This window comes from Schistocerca nitens, chromosome 6 (assembly GCF_023898315.1).
Source record: "Schistocerca nitens isolate TAMUIC-IGC-003100 chromosome 6, iqSchNite1.1, whole genome shotgun sequence".
NCBI classification, from domain to species: domain Eukaryota; kingdom Metazoa; phylum Arthropoda; class Insecta; order Orthoptera; family Acrididae; genus Schistocerca; species Schistocerca nitens.
In genome coordinates this window covers 472,451,054-472,467,149 of record NC_064619.1, presented here as the reverse complement: position 1 = coordinate 472,467,149, position 16,096 = coordinate 472,451,054, and the positions used below count along the sequence as shown (strand labels likewise).

Here is a 16,096-nt window from a genome sequence, read left to right as displayed (position 1 = left end):
GTATTAGTAGGTAAGTCAGTTTCCGGTACTGTTGCTTGCAGGGTGTAGTCCCTAGTCCAGCAAGCTACAAGAATTATGCTGGTCTGGACTGATACTTTGGAATAGTCAAACTATGTACTCTTCCTGTTAGTCGTTCGTTACTACAGTTTCCGCAAGGAAAAACTATTAGAACTCTTGTTACGAACTTTTACAGACCTCGCCCCACCACAGTCTACACAGTCCCTTCTTTTGTCATCTGGTATTTGTCCATATTTCGACAAATTCAAACAATTTTCTACAAAGCATGGAATCAGATGCTTCCACCTTAGACAATCGGCTGAAGAAACGTCTACAATACCATACATCCCACTCACTATCAACTTAAATAGTTTGGGTTTTCCTAGAAAGTCACAAATAATTTATCATAACGCCCGGCACCACAGTCGCTTGATCGATTAAGAATCGCACCTTCGATATCTATCGTTTGGAGCCCGCGGCTTTGATAGATGGTAATTTCCAAGAAAGATAGCCTCTTGAAGTCTCGGCGTCTAAACGATACATTTTGAATGTGCGATCATAAATCGATCACGCTACTCTATTGGCGGGCGTTATGATCAATTATTTGTGATTGTTATTTTTATCTGTTTTCCGTCGTTCCATTAGTTGCACTAAGTTACACACCTGCGCGAATTAATAGCAAAAATGGAATTGTTCGCGTAGCGTACACATATCAAGGTCTTTCACATGATGACAATACCAACAACGAGTAAGGTAAGTCGTCTCCTTTGTAATTACAAGTATTTTTGTTACGCTCTGCTTTTGTCGTTGCTGTAGTGACCACCGTAAATATACTCATAACGCCCGCCACCAGAGTCGCGTGATCGATTTAGGATCGCACATTCGATTCGTGTCGTTTGGACCCCGCGACTACTAGAGGTAATAATCCTTGGACATTACCGGCTCACCTTTGAAACAAATATGTGTAGAAGGTCACATATTTTGTAATCACTGTGTACTCACGTTACCAAGACAACCAAAGATATCGATTAAACTCTTGTTCATTATGAGTGTAAGCGGGATACAGCGCAAACTCGTCTTTTTCTTAAGTAACTAAATTTATGGATTCAGTAACATGCCCACTCCATCAAAATTTGCAACGCTATGTATACATTATTTTGGGACACCCAGTATATATCCAATATAAACTACAAATGCAGCATAAGGTGACAATACAAGCGCCCCTAAGGAAAACAAACCAACGTTCCGCACACGTATGACGTCACCCGCCGCAACACCAATACTTTACAGCTCAAGCTCGACAGGCGATATCAAAGTTTCAGTTTGAGCTAATTACTATTTTGTCATATCGAATGCATTCTCTCTTTCCCAAGTCGGTTTATTTTACTTGTTAAATTAACGCCATAATATTGCAACTAAGCACTGCAGTCACTGGGGATGACTGTCTCGTGCAGACAGAATGTTGTCTGCTGAAATAACCACCAGTCTCTGCAGTTGATACACTTTTCCGTTTCATCTTGTTGCGGTAGGCATCTCCATGCTTGCAATACGGGAGGCATCTGATGAGGAATACGTGTCCCGCCGAGACTCATGCAGTTTTGTCGTTCCCATAGTTTGCGCTTTGGGGTCATGTTGTCGGAAGACGCTATGCGGATAATCTAGTTTCTCTATTCACCACACAGCGCTAAGATCTGAATTTTATTGCTTTTGTGCAAAATGCTGCTGTTTCTGCAACGATTCCTGATGTCGCCAACTTACTAACAAGTGAATACTTCAAGAAGCAGTAGCCAAAATTATCTTTTCCAGTCTAACATAAATGCCAATTTTCAATGGCACCAGGTCCTTACCATCGTGAAGAGCGATGAGAACTTACATGTGGTGAGCCATGGGATACCATTACTGTATGCAGATTTCTAGTACTTCTAGAACAGAAATCACACACAGGAATACACTCAGCCGAAGAAAGAAGCACTGGTCATAGCTCCTCTTTTAACAGCACCTTCTCGTAGGCAGTTGGCGCAACGAAAGGCACTAAGCGGCTGGAAAAAAGTTCAGGTCACCCGCGTTTTCAACAAAACACACATAGTTATTGGTCCATATCACTGACTCCGTTAGGTTCTAGAAATGCGGAACATGTTTTATGATCACGCATTACGATCGAGGAAGATGTTCAACAAAAATCATTATGGATTCCACAAACAGACATCCAGCGACATTCACTTCAATTTCATGGTCAAAAAGATCTACAGCAGAAGAGAACGAGACCCGGGTTAATGCTGTTTTCGTTGACTTCGCACTGTCGCACTCGCGTTTAGAGAAAAAATTACGAGCAACGGCGGTTCGTCGTGTGGCGAGCGGAACAGTGGATCCCACAGATATATTCACCTGACAGAATTTTACAGTGCGTAAAAATTTTAAATTTAAATTAATCCAGTCTCATGCCTCTATGACAAACAAATACTTAGTTATATAATGAACCTCTTCGACGACGTCCGCAGTCTTGCTTGAAACTAGTGGTCAGCTCTCATGTGCTCGGTTCGGCACAAGCGCAAAATCCGATTCTGGACCACCGAAGACCACATTCCAGCAACTGAGTTGGTCTGCCAGGGGCGGAGAAGGGGGTGTGGGCAGCAGGTGTCTCCTGTCCTCAGCACTGGAGCAACGCTCCGTCGTGTATGCACCAGGACAATACAACCGTTGAACCTCGCCGAAGTGTGGTTCCTCTTCCGACCCAGTCGTTCCACCAATGTGACACATAAATAGTAGATTTTGAATCTGATTCATGTCTGCACTATTTTGTAACTTATGATACCTGTTTTGTCACTGAACACGGTGGGAAATGATAGTTGTGAAACTGAAATAACAACAGGATTCAAGTCAGCTACGACAGGTAGGAAATTTCTCTGTTTGCTGCAGTTAATATGTAAGTACCGTGACCAGGTTTTACTGTGTGTCACGAGGGAAGATTCGATGTCCAGTTGTAAGTTTGAAGATGCCACTTCTCAGACGTGCAGCGTCTACAACAGTATATCCATATTTGTACTTTTCAAGTGCAGAGATTTTGGGTACTGAATTGTTTTTCCAGTTTCTTGAATATAAGTTCTGTATCTACGACTTATGGAGAATGGCGACGAAAATCAAGATAGGCAAGAATACTAAGTACAACAATAATGATATACACTCCTGGAAATGGAAAACAGAACACATTGACACCGGTGTGTCAGACCCACCATACTTGCTCCGGACACTGCGAGAGGGCTGTACAAGCAATGATCACACGCATGGCACAGCGGACACACCAGGAACCGCGGTGTTGGCCGTCGAATGGCGCTAGCTGCGCAGCATTTGTGCACCGCCACCGTCAGTGTCAGCCAGTTTGCCGTGGCATACGGAGCTCCATCGCAGTCTTTAACACTGGTAGCATGCCGCGACTGCGTGGACGTGAATCGTATGTGCAGTTGACGGACTTTGAGCGAGGGCGTATAGTGGGCATGCGGGAGGCCGGGTGGACGTACCGCCGAATTGCTCAACACGTGGGGCGTGAGGTCTCCACAGTACATCGATGTTGTCGCCAGTGGTCGGCGGAAGGTGCACGTGCCCGTCGACCTGGGACCGGACCGCAGCGACGCACGGATGCACGCCAAGACCGTAGGATCCTACGCAGTGCCGTAGGGGACCGCACCGCCACTTCCCAGCAAATTAGGGACACTGTTGCTCCTGGGGTATCGGCGAGGACCATTCGCAACCGTCTCCATGAAGCTGGGCTACGGTCCCCCACACCGTTAGGCCGTCTTCCGCTCACGCCCCAACATCGTGCAGCCCGCCTCCAGTAGTGTCGCGACAGGCGTGAATGGAGGGACGAATGGAGACGTGTCGCCTTCAGCGATGAGAGTCGCTTCTGCCTTGGTGCCAATGATGGTCGTATGCGTGTTTGGCGCCGTGCAGGTGAGCGCCACAATCAGGACTGCATACGACCGAGGCACACAGGGCCAACACCCGGCATCATGGTGTGGGCAGCGATCTCTTACACTGGCCATACACCACTGGTGATTGTCGAGGGGACACTGAATAGTGCACGGTACATCCAAACCGTCATCGAACCCATCGTTCTACCATTCCTAGACCGGCAAGGGAACTTGCTGTTCCAACAGGACAATGCACGTCCGCATGTATCCCGTGCCACCCAACGTGCTCTAGAAGGTGTAAGTCAACTACCCTGGCCAGCAAGATCTCCGGATCTGTCCCCCATTGAGCATGTTTGGGACTGGATGAAGCGTCGTCTCACGCGGTCTGCACGTCCAGCACGAACGCTGGTCCAACTGAGGCGCCAGGTGGAAATGGCATGGCAAGCCGTTCCACAGGACTACATCCAGCATCTCTACGATCGTCTCCATGGGAGAATAGCAGCCTACATTGCTGCGAAAGGTGGATATACACTGTACTAGTGCCGACATTGTGCATGCTCTGTTGCCTGTGTCTATGTGCCTGTGGTTCTGTCAGTGTGATCATGTGATGTATCTGACCCCAGGAATGTGTCAATAAAGTTTCCCCTTCCTGGGACAATGAATTCACGGTGTTCTTATTTCAATTTCCAGGAGTGTAGTAAGGATTTTCAGACTGGACAGTTACGAGAAAGTAAATTGGGTATCTGGTTGTGGAATCACAAACAAATTTTATTGTTTTTCGTGTTTGTTGTTTGCAAATGAAAATGCTGAGCGAGAAACGTTTCGGATGCTACAAAGGCGTTGATGATTTCAGTCATTTATAATAGACGACCAAGAAAAAAAACGGATTTGTCCAGATCTCAATTTTTAGGGAAAGGGGTTTTACACAACAACTGGATAGAGCTTGTAGGCATCCAATGGGAAGACACTGCGGCGGCCCAGCTCCTTCCGTCCTTTATCTGCGGCTACCAGTGAACTCACTGCAACCGAGCAGAAACCTACCGTACTGTAACTCGGAACAGGCTGCATGCAACGTAACTATTCCAAAAGTCGGGAAGAGGTCTTAATTTTGAATGAAAGGTGTAAGTACTGGAAACACTTTGCTATATTCTTAACATTGATATTTTACACGTTCTCGTCCAAGCCCGTGCTAATCTCAACAGATTATGCACAAACGCTTTCATGCACGTTAGCAATTTTATGGTAACGTATTTCCCGAAATCTGAACAGATACTAAGCAGGGATTGATCTTAAATGAATATGCTAGCCATGGTATTAAGTTTTCGGTGTCTAATGCTCTCAAGTTTTTAGTTACCGACCTGCTCAATAAACCACGCGTAATTGCTGTCTTTTCTCATACACAAAATTGCTTAAAAAATGCGTACTTTCTAGAAAACACATTGCCTTCACTTTAAGGCAATTTTTAGGCAAGTAGCACAACGAAAACAAGCAAATTATAACTTCCTTCGGAGCTCATACTCCACACGACCGTTTCATTGAAAGGTTGGCTCCAACTATTCTAGACAGCTGTAAGCTTGCTCTATCTCCAAGAGAAAAGACGCGCGAAGAATACTCCGTCTTGATTGGTCAGTTTTCTTTAAGGCCAATAGAAAAACATTACTCTCACTTGTTAGTACGCGATTTTTATGACCAACCAATCAACAAATAACATGGTTTCGAACTGTACTTTTCATTAAATAAATTATTAGCATTATGATATTTTGGTTATACTTTACGTTATTAACTATTTTCATTTGCACTCGAATTAGCTTTCCTTTTACCATAAACGTACTTAACATATTACGTTACAAAATTCCACGTCGTACAACGTTCATCAGTAGAACAATGACCTACATATTTAATTTAGACCACATTCACGCATCATTCACACTGCTAAAGGCATTTACAAAATTGTACAGAGATAAATAAACAAAAAATCCTTCATGAAATAAACACAACAATTCGCTGAAACATGCTCTTGACCTGTTTATTGAATGCCTCTGTGCACTACTGGACTCTGGTGGATGAAAATTAGAACTACGTACTCAAATGAACCCGCTTCAGACCATCTGTCACTGTGCATACATGAGTCATTCTCCCAATACACAGGTTCTGGACACAATGATCAGATTCGCCAATATCGTTACACACTCTCTAAAACTGAGTCATCTGTTGAAGTTTGTAGTGTTTCTGAGCTTGCAATTCGTGGAAATTATGGATGCAGCAACTCATCAAATCCAGGAATTTCCCAACATCTTCTAGATTTAATTTAGGTTTCATTGCTGGATCTGATACTGTATTTAATGATCATCTTTGGAAGGTTGCTGTTTTCAAAAGCACATGTAAACATATTCAAAATTTTATTCTTTCTTGTATGAAGCAGGTTTAATATGACAGAGCAGAAAAGAAAATTGCTGTCACTGATTCTGTACCAGTTATCGCAAATAAAACAATGACATTTCAACAATTTCACTGTTTATCATAATAGTCAGATATGTTTCCTCTAAGGGGAATTCTGTAGCAAGGTCTTTGACATTCCTGACACCTCGAGATCAGGGCCCAAAAACTTTAGGATAATCGCTTAGAGAAATCGAAATATAGTTATTTCTCAGAGCTACAATTGCACAGGTGTCATGAGTGGTCGTCTTTTAGGTGCACAGACTCTTGTGTTGAACATTTTGAACATGCCTATGTAGTTCATTTTTATGTCGAAACGCAAGATCTGATTTTAACCTGTGCAGAGAGTCGGAATAGGGACGTCTGAAGATATTGCGTTGACCTTAGTGAGATTCTTAGTTTTTACTCATGTTCTTCACAGTGTGTAATTGATATACTGAGCAGGAAAGTCTGCCATGTTTCCTACTCAAGGTGAAATTTTAAATCAAGAACTCTGCAAGTTGTGTATGAAATCAGTGACTTGTAGAATGCCTGGAGAAAACTGAAATTTCATCTCGACAAACCACTACAATTATTTAACGAACAGTGCACCGTCTGAAATGAAGGTACACAGCATTTCAATTTTCGTTGTCTGTATTTACAACCACACTGTGCCAACATTGCTGCATTGTACAGCCAATTACAGAAATGAGTAGTTGACCCACTGCGTATACAACAAGGGGTAGAACACTGCAAAAATATATTCGAGCTAACGTATCTGACATTATTTCCACGTGTAGAGAGGTGCTTCATTTTGCGCAGAGTTAGGGACAGGAAAATAAATTAAAAAACGGTTCTTTCAAATGAAGTGTGAAATAAAAGTTGCTGAAAATTGTGTGTTGTAGACAGGTCACTTTCTGCAAACATTGCTACAGGCGTCTTGCAAAATAAATCCCATCCTTGAAGGCAATAAACTGTGAACCGAAGTTCAGATATTAAACACGAGGAATGAGTTTAGAAATTTCTGCAATTCCAATTCGAAAATAATTTGCAGAAACATTGTAGTCATAACAACGAAACTCCTGAAAGTGACTGTTATCATACCGGTGACATCGTCTGACGCGGACCGATCTTTCTCTATCCTGAAGGTTTTCTGCGACGTGCTATGAGTCAGCAGCTGCTAACAGCAGTAGCAGCACGCTCAATCGAGAAAGACATTGTCCGCAGCAATGTAGAATTCAATGAATTGAATGAATGCTTCATTGACAGAGTCTCTGCTCTTAATGAGCGGAGAACGGATTATTCGTGCAAACATCCATCGTAAGGTAAGTGTAATTCCGTAGAGTAGTTATTTTTTATTGTTATTAAAACATGTATGTTAGTCATTTGAAACTTTGTAGACCATCATCCAGTGAACTCCCAGGAAAATCTGCGCGAACCGTCACTGGTACAAGCTTACTGAGTAGCAGACCAAACGGCTGGTTTCAGGACATTCTAGAAAACAGAAATGAGCGGTTTAACTCAAGGGGAAAAATCGATACACGTAGCCCAGGGGAGCTCTACGGGGCAATTAATAAATGCAATACTCTGTATGTAAGTGACGTAGCGGATAATGTCGTAAGTTCCACGGGGGGGGTTTCTAAGATGTTGCAGTCGTCTACAGGAAGGTTGCAACATCAGACAACCGTATCGAAATGCAGGAAGACATGCAAACAGTTTACGATTGGCCTAGTTGGCACTGCACGTAATTAAATGTTTTGTACTGCACGTGCATAAGTGAAGAGTTTGGCGGTAAGACATTGGATACAAGAACAACCGGAAAATACCTCAGAATAGCTATCGTATATATGGACTAAAGAGGCAAGACCAACTAAAAATTGTCGCAGAGAAGCAGAGGAGTCGGACCATTATCAGGTAGGATTATTAGAAGAAGTACACATCATGCGATGAAGAGCGACGCGTTTCATCAAGGGGTCGTTGGTAGCGGCAGCGTTACCGTAATACCCAGCAAACTCCACTGGCAGGTGCTACAAGAGGGGTGTTGTGCATCGCGAAGAGGTTCACTGTTCAAATTTAGAGTATGTACTTCCAAGAAGAGCCGGGCGTCATACAATTTTCTCTTAGTGAAGCCTCTCGAAGTGATCACAACTAGAAAGTTATGTATGTACCATAAGCACCCTCTGCCACACAACATAATGTAGCTTAATGGCAGATGTAGAAGTAAATGTTTCCCTCAAATTGCGCTGACTATTTCGTGGTTTATAAAATGCTCTCAAATGGTGGGATGACGTGGGCTTAGTGCTACGCAAGTAAATGACATGTCCCGTCTATCGCTGTCTGTGCCATGGACCTACTTCGATCATTTCTATTGTCGCTAGCTACGTAGCCATATCAGGAGCCTATTACCAACAGTCCATTACGTTCTTACTATTTAGGTCTTAATGCTGTTTCGAATTAGCGACCGTGGCTACCTGGCTGTAATTCTCTGTAAAGCTTCAATAAAGAAACGAGTATTTGATGTGAATACATCCTGACGTTCCAGACAGCCATTGAACCTATTTGTTGCCGAGAATATATTGCGAACATATTTCATGTATTTTATAACGGCTGTAGTCCCCGCAGTTCGTGTAACTTCGGACATGGATGATTGCTTGTCCGAAGGAACTCTGCATCGTAGTTGCGAATGACACAGGTACTGCAATATCTTATTTATCCTCCGGCACCGAGCCACTGACTTTCAAGGAAAATGTCTCCCTTGTATGGGAATAGTCGAGGGTCATTGAATAATTAGAGTCAAAACGGTCTGAAGACAAAGCACTTATTTTTACAAAACAATATTTTTTCTACATTTCAACATAATCCCCTTGAACATTTATGCACTTATTCCAACGGGCTACAAGCTTTTTTATTCCGGCTGCAAAGAACTCTTTATCTTGATGTTTGATCCAATTTCCCACAAAATTTTTCACGTCCTCGTTGTCCTGGAACCTCATCCCACGTAACGCCTCCTTCAGTGCACTAAACAAATGGAAATCACTAGGTGCTAAGTCAGGACTGTAAGGGGGATGAGGCAGTAATTCCTAGCCCATTTTGTCGATGGTTTCTCAGGTTAGATGAGCAATATGAGGGCTTGCGTTGTCTTGCTGGAGAATCACACCTCTCCTCTCAGATCCACGACCTCTCTCTCTCGTGGCTGGCTTCATATTGTTTAAAAGCAAATACGAGTAATATTGGCTGTTCATTCTTGGCTGCTCTTCGGGGCAATCACAAAAAACTAGACCTTCAACAGCGCAAAATACCGTCAACATGACTTTTCCAGCTGACGCTTGGATTTGAAATTTTTCTTGACGGGTGAGTTGGTGTTCTTCCTCTCTATGCTTTGTCTTTTTGATTCTGGATCATAATAGTGAACCCAAGTTTCATCACAAGTTAAAATTTGATGATGAAGTGCTCACCTTCTCTTTCATAACGTTGCTGTACTCTGTGCACACTATCAACCCAGTTTACTTCTGTAGCCTCGTCAACTCCTTTGGGACACATCTTTCACATGTTTTGCGGTACTTCAGCTTGTTACAGACAGTATTTTGAACAGTACCAGTACTAACTTGAACCTTATCAACTGTCATTTCCACAGTCACACGGCGGTCGGCACGAATAATGTGATCAATTGGACTTTCAAGTGAGGGGGTTGTAACTGCAACTGGTCGGTCAGAACGGTGTTCATCAGTCACTGAGTCTCGACCATTTTTAACTGCTCTACCCACTTGTAAAAATTTGTACGATTTATACAACCTTCATCATAAACTTAGACATTCTACAGTATACATTCACTGGTTTCTCGACTTCAGCAAGTAAAAAACGAATAACAGAACGTTGTTCAACTAATGTGGACGTTTCGAGCGGACTCGTCATCTTGAAATGTATTTTTGAGGTTATAAACCAAACAGTGTTGATGCATCAGCTGATCAGGGTTCATCCTAGTAATGCCAACTTAAAGCCAGAAAAGTATCAAACTTGCCCTACTAACAGTTTGTCCCCAGACCAATTTGTTTCTTCAATTACTGAATGACCCTACGTACGCGTACAGGATTTAAACATGTGGCAGACGATGTGTGTAAGTTCGGGCCTGGCCATGAGTCGTGCTCGGATAGCCAAATGATAAGGCGACCGCTCGCGATAAGCGTGGAGTACGGGTTTGAGTTCCGTTCAGGCACAGATTTTCACTGTCGTAATTCTACTATACAGCTGATGGTCGCCCATATACACAACTGTGAATAAATTTCTTGTATTTCATAACGGCTGTAGTTGTCGAAGTGCCTGTTCCTTAGGACATGCATGCACGTCAGAAGGAATTTTACACTCTACTTCCGAATAACGCAGGCTCTGTGGTATCGTATTTATCCGCCGACACCGGGCAAGCGAGTTTAAAGTAAAATGTGTCCAACGTACGCGAATATACATAGCGGATGTGCGGGTACAGGATGTAGACACATGGCTGACGACATACGGAATATTGTTTTTATATGTCCATTCTACTGTCAGGAGGTCTTTGGGACGACGGTCGTTTACTGCTGTGACAAAATAGAACACCTACAGTCGTCCTTATCATTTTATTTTATTTTGTTGCAACCAGTTTCAACATTTCAGTGCGCCATATTCTGGCTGTTGTTGATATGGTAGGGGTTGATATGATCCGCATATATACACTCCTGGAAATTGAAATAAGAACACCGTGAATTCATTGTCCCAGGAAGGGGAAACTTTATTGACACATTCCTGGGGTCAGATACATCACATAATCACACTGACAGAACCACAGGCACATAGACACAGGCAACAGAGCATGCACAATGTCGGCACTAGTACAGTGTATATCCACCTTTCGCAGCAATGCAGGCTGCTATTCTCCCATGGAGACGATCGTAGAGATGCTGGATGTAGTCCTGTGGAACGGCTTGCCATGCCATTTCCACCTGGCGCCTCAGTTGGACCAACGTTCGTGCTGGACGTGCAGACCGCGTGAGACGACGCTTCATCCAGTCCCAAACATGCTCAATGGGGGACAGATCCGGAGATCTTGCTGGCCAGGGTAGTTGACTTACACCTTCTAGAGCACGTTGGGTGGCACGGGATACATGCGGACGTGCATTGTCCTGTTGGAACAGCAAGTTCCCTTGCCGGTATAGGAATGGTAGAACGATGGGTTCGATGACGGTTTGGATGTACCGTGCACTATTCAGTGTCCCCTCGACGATCACCAGTGGTGTACGGCCAGTGTAGGAGATCGCTGCCCACACCATGATGCCGGGTGTTGGCCCTGTGTGCCTCGGTCGTATGCAGTCCTGATTGTGGCGCTCACCTGCACGGCGCCAAACACACATACGACCATCATTGGCACCAAGGCAGAAGCGACTCTCATCGCTGAAGACGACACGTCTCCATTCGTCCCTCCATTCACGCCTGTCGCGACACCACTGGAGGCGGGCTGCACGATGTTGGGGCGTGAGCGGAAGACGGCCTAACGGTGTGCGGGACCGTAGCCCAGCTTCATGGAGACGGTTGCGAATGGTCCTCGCCGATACCCCAGGAGCAACAGTGTCCCTAATTTGCTGGGAAGTGGCGGTGCGGTCCCCTACGGCACTGCGTAGGATCCTACGGTCTTGGCGTGCATCCGTGCGTCGCTGCGGTCCGGTCCCAGGTCGACGGGCACGTGCACCTTCCGCCGACCACTGGCGACAACATCGATGTACTGTGGAGACCTCACGCCCCACGTGTTGAGCAATTCGGCGGTACGTCCACCCGGCCTCCCGCATGCCCACTATACGCCCTCGCTCAAAGTCCGTCAACTGCACATACGGTTCACGTCCACGCTGTCGCGGCATGCTACCAGTGTTAAAGACTGCGATGGAGCTCCGTATGTCACGGCAAACTGGCTGACACTGACGGCGGCGGTGCACAAATGCTGCGCAGCTAGCGCCATTCGACGGCCAACACCGCGGTTCCTGGTGTGTCCGCTGTGCCGTGCGTGTGATCATTGCTTGTACAGCCCTCTCGCAGTGCCCGGAGCAAGTATGGTGGGTCTGACACACCGGTGTCAATGTGTTCTTTTTTCCATTTCCAGGAGTGTATATGGAAGAGAGTTATTGAAGTGTACAAGTCATGGTGCTGCTAAAGGTAAAATAACAGTGTGTGGTGTAGGAGACTATGTTTGTTTGTATTCAGCACTAGACGGATTTGCTACCGCATTATTCTGGAAAAAAAGATATTGCGGTGTGGCCGACCTTAAGCAAAGTGTAAAAAAGAACATTTTGAAAGTTATTTACAAAATTGTGATGAATACAATTCACATTACTATTTCATTACTATTCCATTATCGTACTGCATAACACCTACACATTTTAGGAAGGAAAATTACTTGTTTAACCTTACTTTTTTCCATATCTATAAACTATCAAGGGCATTACTGAATTACCTAGTAATTTTATGTTATGTCGTCTTATCCTAATCTTTTGTGTTGTAGGTCGGGAGTTATTACCTGCCATTTCGATTTCTTGTGTATACCTTCTATTGTAAGCATTAACTAAATTGTCCACCTCTACGTCTACGTCAACGTGATAACTCTGCCATTCACAATAAAGAGCTTGGCAGATGGTTCAATGAACCACAAGTTTCTCTACCGTTCCACTCACGAACGGTGCGCGGGAAAACGAGCAGTTAAATTTTTCTGTGCGAGCCCTGATTTCTCTTATATTATCGTGATGATCATTTCTCCCTATGTACGTGCGTGCCAACAGAACCTTTCCGCAATTGGAGGAGAGAACTGGGGATTGAAATTTCATAACAAGATTCCCTCGCAACGAGAAACGCCTTTGTGTTAATGATTGCCACTCCAATACAAGCATCATGTCTGTGTCACTATCTCCCCTGTTTCTCGACAGTACAAAACGAGCCGCCCTTCTTTGAACTTTTTCGATGTCATCCGCCAGTCCTACCTGATGCGGATCCCACACTGAACAGCAATACTCCAGAATAGGGCGGAAGAGCTTGATGTAAACAGTCTCTTTAGTAGCCCTGTTGCACCTTGTGAGTGGTCTGCCAGTGAATCACAGTCTTTGGTTTGCTCTACCCACAACATTATCTAGGTGATCGTTTTAATTTAGGTTATCTGTAATTGAAATCCCTAAGTATTTAGCTGAATTTGCAGCCTTCAGATTTGTGTGACTTACCGCGTAATCGAAATTTAGCAGATTACTTATAGTATTCAAGTGAATAACTTCACACTTTTCTTTATTCAGGGTCAGTTGCAACTTTTCGCAGCATACAGATATCTTATTTAAATAATTTTGCAATTCGTTTTGGTCATCTGATTACTTTACAAGACGGTAAATGACAGCATCGTCTGCAAACAACCTAATTGTGCCTTATCATAGTGATAAGAGAATATTCCGTCCGTTACAAACGAATTTACGTGTGTGTACGAAACTTTTTCACCTAATCGTGCTAGGCATTTTAGAGGTCTATAATATACAGTATATCTGTAATTAGTTTTTATCGATATAATAAAGCAAAATCTAAGCTGAAACTGACGTAAAATGGTGCAAATATTATCAATATTCCAGAATGAGATTTTCACTCTGCAGCGGAGTGTGCGCTGATATGAAACTTCCTGGCAGATTAAAACTGTGTGCCCGACCGAGACTCGAACTCGGGACCTTTGCCTTTAGCGGGCAAGTGCTCTACCAACTGAGCTACCGAAGCACGACTCACGCCCGGTACTCACAGCTTTACTTCTGCCAGTACCTCGTCTCCTACCTTCCAAACTTTACAGAAGCTCTCCTGCGAACCTTGCAGAACTAGCACTCCTGAAAGAAAGGATATTGCGGAGATATGGCTTAGCCACAGCCTGGGGAATGTTTCCAGAATGAGATTTTCACTCTGCAGCGGAGTGTGCGCTGATATGAAACTTCCTGGCAGATTAAAACTGTGTGCCCGACCGAGACTCGAACTCGGGACCTTTGCCTTTCACGGGCAAGTGCTCTACCAACTGAGCTACCGAAACATGACTCACGCCCGGTACTCACAGCTTTACTTCTGCCAGTACCTCTGCAGCGCACACTCCGCTGCAGAGTGAAAATCTCATTCTGGAAACATCCCCCAGGCTGTGGCTAAGCCATGTCTCCGCAATATCCTTTCTTTCAGGAGTGCTAGTTCTGCAAGGTTCGCAGGAGAGCTTCTGTAAAAGTTGGAAGGTAGGAGACGAGGTATTGGCAGAAGTAAAGCTGTGAGTACCGGGCGTGAGTCGTGCTTCGGTAGCTCAGTTGGTAGAGCACTTGCCCGCGAAAGGCAAGGTTCCCGAGTTCGAGTCTCGGTCGAGCACACAGTTTTAATCTGCCAGGAAGTTTCATATCAGCGCACACTCCGCTGCAGAGTGAAAATATCATTCTGGAAACATCCCCCAGGCTGTGGCTAAGCCATGTCTCCGCAATATCCTTTCTTTCAGGAGTGCTAGTTCTGCAAGGTTCGCAGGAGAGCTTCTGTAAAGTTTGGAAGGTAGGAGACGAGGTACTGGCAGAAGTAAAGCTGTGAGTAACGGGCGTGAGTCGTGCTTCGGTAGCTCAGTTGGTAGAGCACTTGCCCGCGAAAGGCAAAGCTCCCGAGTTCGAGTCTCGGTCGGGCACACAGTTTTAATCTGCCAGGAAGTTTCATATCAGCGCACACTCCGCTGCAGAGTGAAAATCTCAATCTGGAAACATCCCCCAGGCTGTGGCTAAGCCATGTCTCCGCAATATCCTTTCTTTCAGGAGTGCTAGTTCTGCAAGGTTCGCAGGAGAGCTTCTGTAAAGTTTGGAAGGTAGGAGACGAGGTACTGGCAGAAGTAAAGCTGTGAGTACCGGGCGTGAGTCGTGCTTCGGTAGCTCAGTTGGTAGAGCACTTGCCCGCGAAAGGCGAAGGTCCCGAGTTCGTGTCTCGGTCGGGCACACAGTTTTAATCTGCCAGGAAGTTTCATATCAGCGCACACTCCGCTGCAGAGTGAAAATCTCATTCTGGAAACATCCCCCAGGCTGTGGCTAAGCCATGTCACCGCAATATCCTTTCTTTCAGGAGAGCTAGTTCTGCAAGGTTCGCAGGAGAGCTTCTGTAAAGTTTGGAAGGTAGGAGACGAGGTATTGGCAGAAGTAAAGCTGTGAGTACCGGGCGTGAGTCGTGCTTCGGTAGCTCAGTTGGTAGAGCACTTGCCCGCGAAAGGCAAAGGTCCCGAGTTCGAGTCTCGGTCGGGCACACAGTTTTAATCTGCCAGGAAGTTTCATATCAGCGCACACTCCGCTGCAGAGTGAAAATCTCAATCTGGAAACATCCCCCAGGCTGTGGCTAAGCCATGTCTCCGCAATATCCTTTCTTTCAGGAGTGCTAGTTCTGCAAGGTTCGCAGGACAGCCTCTGTAAAGTTTGGAAGGTAGGAGACGAGGTACTGCCAGAAGTAAAGCTGTGAGTACCGGGCGTGAGTCGTGCTTCGGTAGCTCAGTTGGTAGAGCACTTGCCCGCGAAAGGCAAAGGTCCCGAGTTCGAGTCTCGGTCGGGCACACAGTTTTAATCTGCCAGGAAGTTTCATTATCAATATTATCATGAAATCATTACTGGGCTTCAGTCACACATCCTGATATCGTCATATTTATATAGAACAAACAACTACTGCATCACGTTTGCTTGTTTTGTTTTTGCGTTATTATTGCACACAAAAGTTCTTAGAGAGGTGTAAAGGAAGTTACTTATCATTGTTAT

General features: G+C 44.8%; 2 long non-coding RNA genes and 1 other non-coding gene across 8 annotated transcripts in view; 1 reads left to right on the top strand and 2 right to left on the bottom strand.

The window, feature by feature from the left end:
* The window catches only part of LOC126263059 (uncharacterized), a 498,584-nt gene that overhangs the window by 107,766 nt on the left and 374,722 nt on the right, over window positions 1-16,096 (top strand). The window lies entirely within an intron of this gene.
* Window positions 1-16,096, bottom strand: part of LOC126263060 (uncharacterized) — a 98,361-nt gene that overhangs the window by 37,796 nt on the left and 44,469 nt on the right. The window lies entirely within an intron of this gene.
* Trnas-uga (transfer RNA serine (anticodon UGA)) lies at window positions 14,302-14,376 on the bottom strand. Its single transcript has one exon. It is a non-coding gene; the product is annotated as a tRNA-Ser (tRNA).